This window comes from Peromyscus californicus, unplaced genomic scaffold (genome assembly GCF_007827085.1).
Source record: "Peromyscus californicus insignis strain IS unplaced genomic scaffold, ASM782708v3 Scaffold_5__1_contigs__length_169319896, whole genome shotgun sequence".
Taxonomy (NCBI): domain Eukaryota; kingdom Metazoa; phylum Chordata; class Mammalia; order Rodentia; family Cricetidae; genus Peromyscus; species Peromyscus californicus.
The window spans coordinates 73,718,272-73,731,815 of NW_026294573.1; the positions used below are offsets into that span (position 1 = coordinate 73,718,272).

The 13,544-nt window shown below is 36.4% G+C and overlaps 1 protein-coding gene across 42 annotated transcripts in view; it reads left to right on the top strand.

Annotated features, from left to right (window-relative positions):
- The window catches only part of Ptprd (protein tyrosine phosphatase receptor type D), a 2,293,154-nt gene that overhangs the window by 1,009,011 nt on the left and 1,270,599 nt on the right, over window positions 1-13,544 (top strand). For 39 of the 42 annotated variants that reach the window (XM_052717072.1, XM_052717069.1, XM_052717068.1 and 36 more), the window contains one exon: window positions 11,643-11,691. The exons of 1 other annotated variant lie outside the window; for it this stretch is intronic. The gene's annotated coding sequence lies outside the window, so the exon portion shown is untranslated. The remainder of the gene's footprint in view (window positions 1-11,642; window positions 11,692-13,544) is intronic. 2 more of the 42 variants (XM_052717078.1, XM_052717076.1) reach the window with 1 other exon arrangement.

Genomic DNA, 13,544 nt, shown 5'->3' on the forward strand with positions numbered 1-13,544 from the left:
ACACAGAGAAATAATATATACCATGCAGATATAGGCAACAAATTCTTAAATATAATCATAATGGCACAGCAAAGGATGCCAAGAGTTGATGTATGTAATTAAAAAGCTTCTGCACAGCCAAAGAAATAATAGAATGAAAGACAGTCTATAGAATGGGAGAATATATCTGTCAGCTTTACTTTGAACAGGGTCTTAATATCTAAAATATATAAAGATCTAAAAAATAAACACAGAAAATAAATTGGAAATCAATAATCAGGGCAGTGATCTAGACAGAAGAAATACAAAGTACCTATGAATAATTTTCAAAGTGCACTACAACTCTAGTCAACAAAGAAATGCAAATTAAAACTGCTTTGAAGTCCCATCTCACCCAGTTAGAATGGCTATTATCAAAATAATGAATAACTAACCTTGGTACAGATGTGTGCAAGAGGAACCGTAGTGGTTTATGAGAGCATAAACTAGTACAACCACTATGGAAATTGGTATGAAACCCTCTTCAAAAACAAATAAAGAAAAACTAAGATTAGAGCAACCAGCTATACTACTTCTGGTCCACATGCTGGAAAGTTTCCTTATCCTACTACAAGGACACATGCTTATCTAAGTTCATTACTGTTCTTTTCACAGCAGTAAGGAAATAGAATCAACCTAGATGTCCATGAACAAATAAATAGATCATGAAAACGTAGACCATGATGAAAAATACATTATGAAATATGCAAGGCATTGATGTAACTGGAAAAATTATTGTAAGCTAGGTAATGCTGCCTCAGTAAAACAAAATTTGTATGTTCCATGTCATTTGCATATCTTTGCCTCCAAGTGTTAATATGCATATCCAAGGTTGAGTAAACATTGGTAAAGGACAGAAAACTAGAAAGGCACCTTGTACCTAGAGTAAAGCACTGGGGTAGGGAGCTTACAGTGCCCTTTTCTTCGAAGGCAGCTGAATAGGCAGTGGGCCGATGGCTTCTGATGTGCAATGGAACAGCAGCTGAAACAGTTATTCTTGAAGAGTAACTAAGCTCACGCCTCGCAATAGTAAACTGGCATTTGACAGAGGGATGTGGAGAAGAACGGGATGTTAAGATGAAGCCATATATACACAGCCAAGAATGGACAGCTGAATTAAAAAATCAACAACAATTTCCAGAATTTAAAATCCTGAGTCATGACATGACACTAGTGGAATTCAGGTGTTTCTGGTACATGGACTGCTCTCACCCAATGTGAGGTTGAACTGTCGACCTTGTGTACATCCTACTTCACAAATGAGTCTGTCAGATATGCTAAGCCTATAGGCTGAAGATGATGCCCCAACACTGTGGAGAAACCTCAGGTGACTGTCCAGGCAGCTGGCTGTTTCTGTCAACTCACAAATTTTTTGGAAGTTGCTTGCATGCACTTTCAGTTTTTATTTTTGTTAGCTAATATTATTTCCTTCTTGGGTCTCTGAGGGAGTTGAAGATTAGTTAGTTATAGTTGAAGGTTAGTTAGTTATAGTTGAAGATTAATTAGGATAGAAAGTGAATTAGATACATTTTGGACTTAACAAAATAGGATAGATAATGAAATTATTTTCTCTGAATTTGTCAAATACAAATGGACTAGACATTGTTTAGACATTTATTACTTGTATATATTGTATATAGTCATTGTACTTTTGTATATAATTTTTCTTTTGTTAGTTATAACCTTTTTCTTTTTTTTCCTTTTTATTAAAATAGAAAAGGGGAAAAAAAAATAAATAAATTTTAAGATTGAAAAAAAAAAAAAAAAAAAAAAAAAAAAAACTTAGGTGTTTATATCTTCAAGGCACACACAATGCTGGCTGAGCCATCTCCCAGCCCTGCAGATTTGACATTAAAAGCAAAAATAATTGACTGAATGTATTCTTACACTGGTGTCTACCCATCTCTTTCTCCAATTGGTGCAAATGGTGTCTGTGTCTCAGGGTCCAACTCTTGGTCCAATCAGATCTCTTGGTCCAATCAGAACTGGCAGAGTCCGTGTCTCAGGGAGCAGCTGTCATCTCAGAGGATGGGTATGTTTGAGGGGTAGATTAATATAGATAGATAGATAGATAGATAGATAGATAGATAGATAGATAATTTGAGCTGGGGATATGGCTCAGGTTGGTAGAGGGCTTGTCTAGTATATGTGGGACTGTGAGTTTGATTAGAAGTGTGTGTGTGTGTGTGTGTGTGTGTGTGTGTGTGTGTGTGTGTGTGTATACATTTGTAATATACACTGATTGCTTGTTTGACATACCTTAACTGTCATCATAGAGCCTTCATACAGTAAATGATGGAAACAGATGCAGAGATCCACAACCATGCACCAGGCCAAGCTCTGGGAGTCCAGTAGAAGAGAGGGAAGAGGGATTACATGAGCAAGGGGGGGGTCCAGATTATGATGGAGAAATCTATAGAGACAACTGAACCAAGCACAAAGAAATTCACAACCTTTAGACCGACAGCTGTGAAACCTTCATGGAACTGGACTAGACCCTCTGCATACAGGAGACAGTTGTGTAGCTGTGTCTGTTTGAGGGTCCCTGGCAGTGTGATCAGGATTTTGTCCCTGGTGTGTGAGTCTGCTTTCTGGATCCTTGCTCACTTTGCTCACCTTGCTCACCCCTGATAAAGCTGGGAGGTGCTTGGTCCTGCCTCAACTGAATGTACCAGGATTAGCTGTCCCCCTATGGGAGATCTTACCCTGTTGGAGGAAGTGATGAGGGGTGGGAGGGAAGGTGGGGGGTTGGGAGGAGGGATGAGAGGGGGATCTGTGGTTGGTATGCAAAATGAATAAAAAATTTAAAAAAATAAAAAAAAAAAAAAAAAAAAAAGAAAGAAATGGGAAAGACAACAGAACAAAATTCAAAAAGTTAATACTGTGGATGAAAGAGTACAGAAGGAACAAGGGAGGCAGGGAAGTGAGAGGGACAGAGGATCAACCGAAATGGGATATGTAAGACAACTCCCTAGGATAACCCATTTCTTAGTAAAATAATGGTAAATTAAAAAAATAGCTATTTACTGTATTTATGTTTGCAGTACCATGTGTGTGCTGCTATCTACAAGGTCCAGAGCAGAACATCAGGTTCCATGGATTTGGATAAGAGAGGTTGTAAGCTGCCTGATAAATGTGCTGGGAAACAAAATGGGTCCTCTGACAGAGCAGCATATATATGCTCTTAATCACAGAACTATATCTCCAGCGAGCAGCTTAAAATTTCCAAGAAAAGTCCCCAAACAAAAAAGTAAATTAAAAAGCTGTTCATAAAAGGATGTATACATATTGTATTAAGACATTAACTCCCCATACCAAAACTATATTGTTCATTATTGTTTTTGTACGATTTTGACACCAATTATCTTTTAGTTAGTATTTCAGTCTATATAATATTAATGAAAATAAATGTTATTTAGAAGTTCTGAAATTTTCAATTTTGTGAGCATTGTTAAAAATTTGATATCTAGTCAGGACAGCAAAGGCACCAAATGGGCAACTAGCTAATATATAAACATTAGCCTATCACATTTATAGACAACACCTTCCAAAAGTTTTTATCTTGCATTTTAGGTATAGTCTTTTATGAAGAGTTTTTAATTGCTAAAATACTTCCAAAAGCCTGAAGAGATTCGTGATTTGTATCACCTCTTCACTTGTAGATTTTAGAATATAGAAAGGACTGTCATTTTATTATTTATCTATACTTCTCTAAAATAAGTATCAATACATGACTATATAGTAAGATGTTAACCTATTCAATTTTCAGTCTCCTAAAGAATATGTATCACAATTAATTTTTAGAAAAATAAATTTTACTTAAATTACTTCAGAAATAAAATCAAACTAGCAGAGTGAATAGAGACACTTTAAAAACATACTGTTACTGAAATATAATCCTCATATTATAAAACTCATTCCTTTGTGCTACTGGTAAAACATTCAACTCTGTATTTTCAGAAACTTGTACAGTCCTTTCCATCTCCCAATTTTATAATAATTTTTTTATGTTTGAGAAAGACACCCTGGAGCTCACTGATAGACAAGTTTGGAGTCTTGTCAATGGCCTTGAGTTCTATTCTTGGAACTGCAGAAGAGAGAGAAGCAAACACAAAGAAAAGTGGGAGAGGAAGAGGGAAGAAAAAGGAGAGAGAGAAAGAATGTAGAGTAGAGAGTACACAAGGAATCCTGGTCTTGTCAGTCACCCTGTATGTCCTGAAAACTAAAAAGAAAAAAGAAAAGATATGAAAACAATGTACTTTCTGTTTTTATACTCAACCCTCTTTTTCCCTGAAGGGGGAAAATAAAACTATGCAAGACTGAAAGGCCACAATGTTATAGAGGGGCAGCAGGACCTAGAACCTGGCCAGACATTCAGGGGAGGGATTATAAGAACAGTACTTCCCACATTCTGTGACTTCCATGTGAATGCCATTTCCAGAACCTAATCTCACAAAACAAGACTATGGATCACTCTTTTATTCCAATACCCTATAAAGCTTCTTAAAATCAGGTGTTGTATTACTGCAAAGATAAATTAAACCAGGTTCTACAACACCTGACAGATTAATATCCATGGGGGATATTAAACACTTTGCAAAGAGAATTCTAGTAGCTTTTGATGGTGGCAATCAGAACACAAATCTTTAAACATATCAATCGCAAAACTTTAAATCTATCAAACCATACCTTGTATAATCCACATTTCAGGCTCACGTTTACTAATATTGTACTATTAGCAGGAAATATCAGTCAGCATTCATTGAGTAATTGAATGATTACTGAATTGTCATTCTATACCATTTGAGAGATCCAAGGCAGATTTACACAGATTAACAACAAGATGGCTTGGTTGATTGCCTAGCACTCCAACTTTTCCTGCATCTAAAACCTGATTTGTAAAACAAAACGATCTGCTCTGGAAAGACATTGAGGCAGTGTGGACACTGGTAAAATCTAGTACCCGAAGGAGGACATCTGTACTATTTGGACTGCATCCAGTGATTGTTCCCACTGCAGCATTTAAGTATTTATTAGCGATTTAATGAGAACTTATAACATGCGGAATTTCAAAGTAGCATTTGACTTTCCTCTCAAACGCATTGCCTGTAAAGATAAAAAGAGCTGTGCTTCTGAGATAAGCTTGACAGTCTTGAAGAAAGTAAGATTTCAAAGTTTTTCGTTTTAAAGTCATTATTTATATTTTTAGAAAGTGTTTTGATAACCCATGTCGAAATGATTCATATATAAAATTTACATCTTTTATAAAATATTAGGCACTATAAAATTTATTGCCAGAATCTAAAAATTAATACATGTCTGATAAATAATGCATAGTGTACATTTGGCACTTGACCAGTCCGACACTACAGGGCAGCGTACCCTAAAGTTTATCATCATGTATTAGCACTTCAAACTGGAAACTTTAGAACTCATCCACAGTTTCTGATGATTTACTTTGAAATTGGGGGTTTAGTCATGTCTCTACTTGATTTTTGCTTTGTTTTATTTGTTTGTTTTTGCAAAAGATTATTTCTCTCCTTACCTGTATCCTGCTTGCTCTCTCTCTGTATGATGGGACACATAACACAGCCTTGAGGCAGGGGAAGGGCCTTGGACTTGCCTCTACTGAATGTACCAGGCTTTGCTGACTCTCCATGGGAGGCCTTACCTTCTTGTAGAAGGAAGTAAGGGGGGTGGGCTGGAGATGGGGGGGAGTGAGGTGGGGGGCAGAGTGAGGTTGTGGGGAGGCTGGAGAGGCAGGAGGAGGGAGGAGGGGGATCTGTGATTGGTATGTAAATTGAATAACAATTTTCTTAGTAAAAAATAAAAACAATAAAAAACTTACTGTTACATATACACATATTCCTAAAGATATAAATACAGCCTACTCAGGGTATGTAATGTTACTTGAATGTATACCATCTCAGGACTGAGCACTTGATATTAGATAACCAATTAAAGGGTTTTTCCCTGGAGAAGATGATTATTCCTGTTCTCATCATTCCCCAGTCGCCTGTATTTCATTGTCTAGAGGTGATTCTCTATGAGCTTTCCCCTTTCCTTATTCACATGTCCACTGGTGTCAATATTGTTAAGTTCTTGTTTAGGTAACTATGTTAATGAGACTTTTTGGGTGTAGCCTCTTGACATTTCTAGTCAACACAATCTCATACCAAACTTCCTGTTTCTTAGGCTTCTACAATCTTTGCACCCCTCTTCTACAAGTGTCCCCAAGTCCTAAATTAAGGAAGTGTGCTGTAGGTGGATCATTGGGGACTGGAAACCATAGAATGTCTTCTTCTCTATATTTTGATTGACTGTGGTTTTCTGTAATGGTCTCCTTCTGTTTCAAAGAGAAGCTTCTTTGATGATGGATGATGGCCTACTTCTATTGTGGATATAGAGATAAAAATTTAGTATGTAGTTAGAAATTATGCTGGTTTAGCAAGTGGCAGTTGTAGGTGCTCCTCTGAGATACATGATTTCACTTGTACTTAGCAGTTGGCTAGGGTTCCAGTACTAGGCCTTATTTCACTCCTGTTGGTCAGGCCCTAGGTCAGAGTAGAGAACTCCTGGTTACCACCAAGTGTGTTTGGCTCTATTGCACCCTTAGGGTTATTGTGTCATGCTGGTTGGTGATATGGTCCATGGGGATTATAGCTGGGTAGAACTATTATTTGTTTCCCTTCCCTGATATCATTTAAAAGCTAGTCCTTAGGAAGAAGGTTTTCAGGTCAGTTCCAGTTTATATCCTCTAGGCCCTGTGTCTGAGTGCATAGGCCATACCTTCCAGTTCTGGGAGGCAAGCAAAGGTCATAGTCATAGACTGTGTTTTGAGAGTCTCTTGGAGAACCTTGATCAATAACTCAAAGGGGCCTTGTCATGCCTGGTGTTGGGATTTTGTTAGATAGTTTATTTTTCTTGGAGGGAGCAATGTTAGGCCAGATAAAAATTTTTCTTAAAACTATATATGTATATGCATATCTATCTATCTATCTATCTATCTATCTATCTATCTATATATATATATATATATATATATAATGTAATTTTAGGGAAATATATGATAATATTGTATCTTATGCATTTTCCAGATTTCATTGCTGTCAGTTTACCCTCTTCCATCTTTCTCCTTTATTTATCCCCTTCCCCATACCTAATTAAATCCCCCTCACTGTTTTCCCTATTTTTTCCTTCAAATAATTATACCCTGCTCTTCCCCTATCTATTGCTCCTTCTTCTTGGTCACCTTTACTTTCCTTGATGCTACAGTTATTCCAGGTTACAATAAACACATTTAAAGCCTAGGAAGTACAGACTGGGGAGAACATGGTATGTTTGTCTTTCTGGCTCTGGATTTTCTCTCTCAATATGATTTTTCCTACTACCATCAACTTACCTGAAAAGGTTGTGATTTCATTTTTTTTTTGACCACTGGAGAGTATTTCATAGTGTCTATGCCTCTTGAAGTTGTGAATTTAAGTTCTTCTTAAAGAGATTAAAATGGTAGCTGTGTTTTATTGCATACTTCCTCATTAAAAGAATCCAGGGCTAGAGAGGTGTTTTAGCACTTTCTCCACCTCCAGAGGACCACAGTTTAGTTACTACCTTTAACTACAACTGCAGGGAATCTGATGACCTCTTCTCACTCTTGTAAGCAACCACATTCATACACACACACACACACACACACACACACACACACACACTTTTTTTTTTAATCTGAATGTTGTATCTCATTATGTACTAAGAGAGATTCTGATTGAAACTTATCTCTATCACTTACTGGCTGTGTGCCCTTGGATACATTTGTTAGCCTCTTTAGCCTTTCTATTCATATGATGTTAAAAATAGCAAGATGGTTTGGAGATGAGATGGAATGAATGGAATATTATACATGCTTCTGGGGAAATTTCATGTGTTCTATGAATGTTTATATTAACTAGAATAACTAACTAAAGTGCTGGGCTGTATTACTTGGTCACACAGTAACACTAAAGTATTCCTTCTTTAACCTGATAGATTTAGGTTATTAGGTCTATAAAATTTACAGTAATATATTTAAATTGACAATCATTTTTTAGCCTAGTGCTTTGTGAAGTGCTTGACTTCCAAATGTAAGCAGCTCAAAGGAGAGTGGTACATAATAAGGTCATATTGTTAAAATATTATGTGAAATGAAATTTCCTGAAGTGCATCAATGATAAAACTCTACAAATGGCACTGTTAGTTTAATAACTGGTCCTTATTCACAAATACTTCTTCTAAACATAATTATTTATTCATGTCATGTTAGATTGTCTCTTTCCTGTTTAAATACATCACAGCATTTCATATCTTTGTCAGAGTCTAACCCTACAAATCATTAAAAAATATAAATTAAATTTGGAGTGAGCCACACTTTGACATTAGACTTCTTATATGCTTGAAACAATTTCTTTGGCTTGGATTTAACCTTGGAAGACAAATTTATCAGATGCTTTTGATATTATTTCTGAATCCCTAAATGTAAATCTGAGCAGTGATTTACAATGCACATCCCTGTATCTAATCAATATAACAATGTCAGTATTACAGATGAAGATGGCCTTTGGATTTTTATTAGTGTCTCAAACTCAAATACACATTCTAGATGTAGCTAGAGCTCATAAATCTCATGTGATTTTTATATTTAAATTCAATTATTCATTTAAAAGCTTCCATTTAAAATTGAAAATATGTAACACAGTGCCTGAAAGAGTAATCTAGCATATGATACTGCTAAATGACATTAAAAGGGAATTATTACTTCTTCATTATAATGCCAAATATTAAAGCTTGACATTCAGTTTATAAAAATAAAATAGTAATAACAGTTCTTTTATTTGTATAATCATTCAGTTTATTCAGGCATGATCATATTTGGTTTCAGCTAAATGATTATTCTACCACCTCAATGGGTTATTGTGTATACTGGCTGGTTCTGTGGGTCAACTTGACACAGGCTAGAGTCATCAGAGAGGAAGAAGCCTCAGTTGTGGGAATGCCTCCATAAGATCCTGCTGTAAGGCATTTTTTCAATTAGTGATCAATAGGGGAAGTCCTAGCCCATTATGGTGGTACTATCCCTGGGCTGATGGTCCTGGGTTCTATAAGAAAGCAGGTTGAGCAAGCCAGGGGATGCAAGCCAGTAAGCAGTACCCCTTCATGCCTTCTGCATCAGCTCCTGCCTCCAGGGATCCTGCCCTGTTTGAGTCCCTGTCCTGACTTCCTTCAGTGGTGAACATCAGTGTGGAAGTGTAAGCTTAATAAGCCCCTCCCTCCCAAACTTGCTTTATGGTCATGATGTTCCATCACAGCAATAGAAACCCTAATTGAAGACATTGTGTTACCAAAATTTAACTTATATCTGCTAGTAAAAATGAAGAGCAAGAAGCAAGGCCACTGAGAGTTGACTTGTGGAAGTTAAGTACTTTGATTCCTATTATTTGGATTTTTGTGAGAGGGAAGATTTTTCTTAACAAATGTCGATAGCAAGTATATGTCAACAATGCTTTTCTCGCTTCTTCCTCCTGCAGTGGCAGTGGCAATGGGGTCATACTTGAAAGATGAGTCTGTAGTATTTAAAAGATTAATGTGCTTTGTGGCTTGTAAAGGGAAATAATGGTGAAAGCATCTATGGGATGCTGGTGAACAGAGCCTACCAATTTGGCAATGGGGAGGCCAATAGCAAAGGCCAGAAACTGGAGTTTAACACAGTACATCAGGAATCAAAATTTTGAATACTTCCTATTTCTGCCCCCAATTTATCCAGTGACCTCAGCTGAGATTTTTCTGAGTGCTTGTTATTAAGGATTGCACTCCATATATACATTTCACCTTACAAAATAAGAAAGCAAGGCTGCCAGATAGGTAGGTTATTTAGTAGGAAAAATGGTTCCTATGCCAGTATGAGGACCCGAGTTTGATCCCCAGAACTCACATAAAAATGGTCAATGTGCTAGCCAGCACATTTATAATCCCAGCACCAGGAAAGGAGGGACAGTTGTACCCCTGAGGTTAACTAAGAAGCAAGTTCCAGTCTATTGTGAGACCTTGTCATAGAAACAACCACCACCACCAACAACAAAAACAGAGGGTTCTGGCAACTGAGGAATCCTAGGTTCACTTCTAGTCTTCACGTACATATATACATTTGAGTGCACTCATTGAGTGTACACACACATACACACACACACACACACACACACACACACACACACACACACAGAGAGAGAGAAGAAATCAAATTTTGATGTGTTGATTTTTATCTACATGATAGTGGCATTTTATTAAATTTCCCCATTATTCTTTTCAATGAAACACTCATTTTCACATATGACAACCCTTGCTAAAGTGCTAAATACTCATTTGTCATAGTCAATGGTTCCATTTATAGTATTGCACTTTAACACCTTAGTACATAAATACCTGGAGAAAATATATCCTCCAAACTAATACTAACCATTAAGCAGCCAACGTGGCAATGCTTCTTTTACTGTTTCTCTTTTTATCAACTTTTATTGTTGTGAACTAGACACATGTATAGCACATTCTTGAATTTCTGAAGAGTTTGTAAACACTACACATTTCCTCATTGAGAAGAGATTGAATTTACATTTTTATTTTATTCTCATCAAAAAGCATCTACCTGGAAGTAAATAAACTTTAAAAATTAATAATAATTGTTAGTTAATAAGCTACATTGAAATAATAAAGCATTTAAAAAGGCTGTATCATCTATCAAATAATGCCATGAATGATCATAGCCAAGAGATTTAAATACAATAAAATTAGATAGGGTCATACATTTCTATGACTTCAAATACCTTCCACACTATGAAGTATAACACAATCTTCAAAATATGATATGGAATGTTGGTAGTCATGTGGAGTTCTATATTCTCTGTATAAGCCTGGAGGTGGTGGTGCACACCATTCATCCTAGCACTTGGGAGACAGGTAGGTAGATTTCTGTGAGTTCCAGGATACTCAAGGCTGTTACGCAGAGAAACCCTGTCTCACTAAAAACAAAACAAAACAAACAAATAATGAAACAAAAACAAGACAAAAAACAGCAAATGTAGAATCTGATTGAAATTTTATAACTATACTTTTACAGTCATGTGGAATTCTATATTCTCCAGCAGTTAAAACAGAAAGTGTAGAATAGGATTACATTATTGCAATCACATTGATGGTGTGCATGCCACATTTTCTATGAATCTATATTTAAACATACATATTGGCATTGGTAAAGAATGAGTGGTGTTTACCCTCTAGAATCCCATCTGCAGAGTGCATGATGTGTGCAAATGTATCCATCTCTCCCAGGCCCATGAGAAGAAAGACTGTACAGGTGTTCTGCCTGTCTATAATCTCTGCCTTAAACAGTTCAAATTAAAGGAACGATTGTTAAATATCAATAATTTCATGTGAGTAGAGTGATGCTAGTTCTGACAAAAGTATAGTTAAAACCATTAAGTTAAATGTACATTAATAATTCATAAAATTACACTTATCATTGGATCATTAATATGTTTTTTGTTTATTGAAAATCACATGTCAATACTAACAGCATGGTTTGTATTGTATTTTTCTAGGTCTCAGGGTGGTGAACTTGCATTTGAACTCCTAACCTGTGAGTTGTTGGTAAGATTATAATTACTACACACATAGATTTAGAATGTGCTTTTTATTCCTAAATCTATTTTAAGTCATTTTAACATTATACACACAGATGCCAGAGGCCAGAGTTAAGGATAGAGGAAGGTGGGAAAAGAAAGGGACTACAAAGAAAAAAACACTTAGACAATTACTTGTCTGGTATGGAATAAGCAGTAGGAATCCTAGGATACAAGAAATCAGTAACAACTTTGCTCATTTTTTCTTTGTTATTTCAATGTAAAGTGTATCTTTATAATAACAAAAGAGGTTGATTAAAACATGGTAGTTTCAAAAATTGCATTGCTTGCCTAAAGATTCTGAAATAAAAGCGTGTTGACTTTGTCTTAGTTTTGATTTGAGGCAACCCTCTAAATTCAGCTGCAGAATGGGAAACTAGGCTACTTTTCAAACTTCAGGGCTACTTAAAATCTAAAGTCATGTGGTTTTCTTGACCCGTCTGATTCCTAAAATCCTTTCCCCGTTTCTGTGGGATTTTTATAGGGGTTCGCGGAGACTGAAGCAACAATCACAGCCCCTGTGTGGGTCTGAGCTAGGTCCTCTGCATATGTGTTATGGTTGTATAGCTTTGTGTTCTTGCGGGAATCCTATCTGTGGGAGTGGGGCTATCGCTAACACTTTTGCCTGCACTTGGGACTCATTTCTTCCTGCTGGACCACCTTGTCCAGACTTGATATGAGAGTTTGTGCCTAGTCTTATTTATAACTTGTTATGCCATGTTCAATTAATGTCCCTGGCAGGCCGGTTCTCTCTCTCTCTCTCTCTCTCTCTCTCTCTCTCTCTCTCTCTCTCTCTCTCTCTCTCTCTCTCTCTCTCTCTCTGTCAGGATAATGGAGGAGCATTGGATCTTGAGAAAAGGGGAGATGAGGGTACTGGCAGAAGTGGTTGTAAGGGAAACTGTAGTAGGGATGTAACATATATATGTATCATAAGAAAAGAATAATATTTTTTAAGATCTAAAAAACTGTTAATGGCAATAGGTGCCACCATGTAAAACTGAGCTCAGATGTCTCTAAAAACCTTTCCTTTGAAAATATGTGGTGGTTGAATCTTAAGGTTAAATATTAATATGAAAGATCCTCATGAATTAAAGACTTGATTCCATTTTTATTAATTGACTGAAAACAACAGCAAAATTAGGTTTGTAAAACTGACATTTTCACAATGTCTGTTTGGTGATCTAGCCTCAGACATAAAGTATTGAGAGATACCTGGGGGTGGGAGGGTAGGGTTCGGATAAGATTGACAGGTGAGAGGAGCTGGCCATCCACATGGAATTTGATAGATTACATCTTAGACACATCTTTTCAATAAAGGTACTAATAATCAAATTTTCAGCATATAAAACATCAAAGTATTTTGTCCATCTTAACTTCTGTACTCCATGAAAATCTCACTTGGACACTGAGACCAAAAGCTGGTGATGTTCATTAAACTGACCATTGTTGTCTTTGAGCTGTGTCCAAGGTAGCCAAGTATGTCTCAACATGGTATAATGCAGCTGAATGAAAAATGATTCAAAATCCACTTTGTACATATTTAAAGACCTGAAAGATTTGTACCCTCCCACCATTTTGTTCTTGGAAGATTAAATGCTGCATGTTTAAGTCTCCCTAAATAGGTAGCTTAACGTTATATAAAAGTGTCTACAGCAGTTATCCAATAAAGTTTAGTCCCTTTTTAATCAAAGCAAATAATAATAATAATAATAATAATAATAATAATAATGTTACTTGCTGTGGAATAATGCCCTTGTATACTGGCTTAGTAAAATGCTGGTTGGCCAGTAGCCAGGCAGGAAGTATAGGTGGGATAAGCAG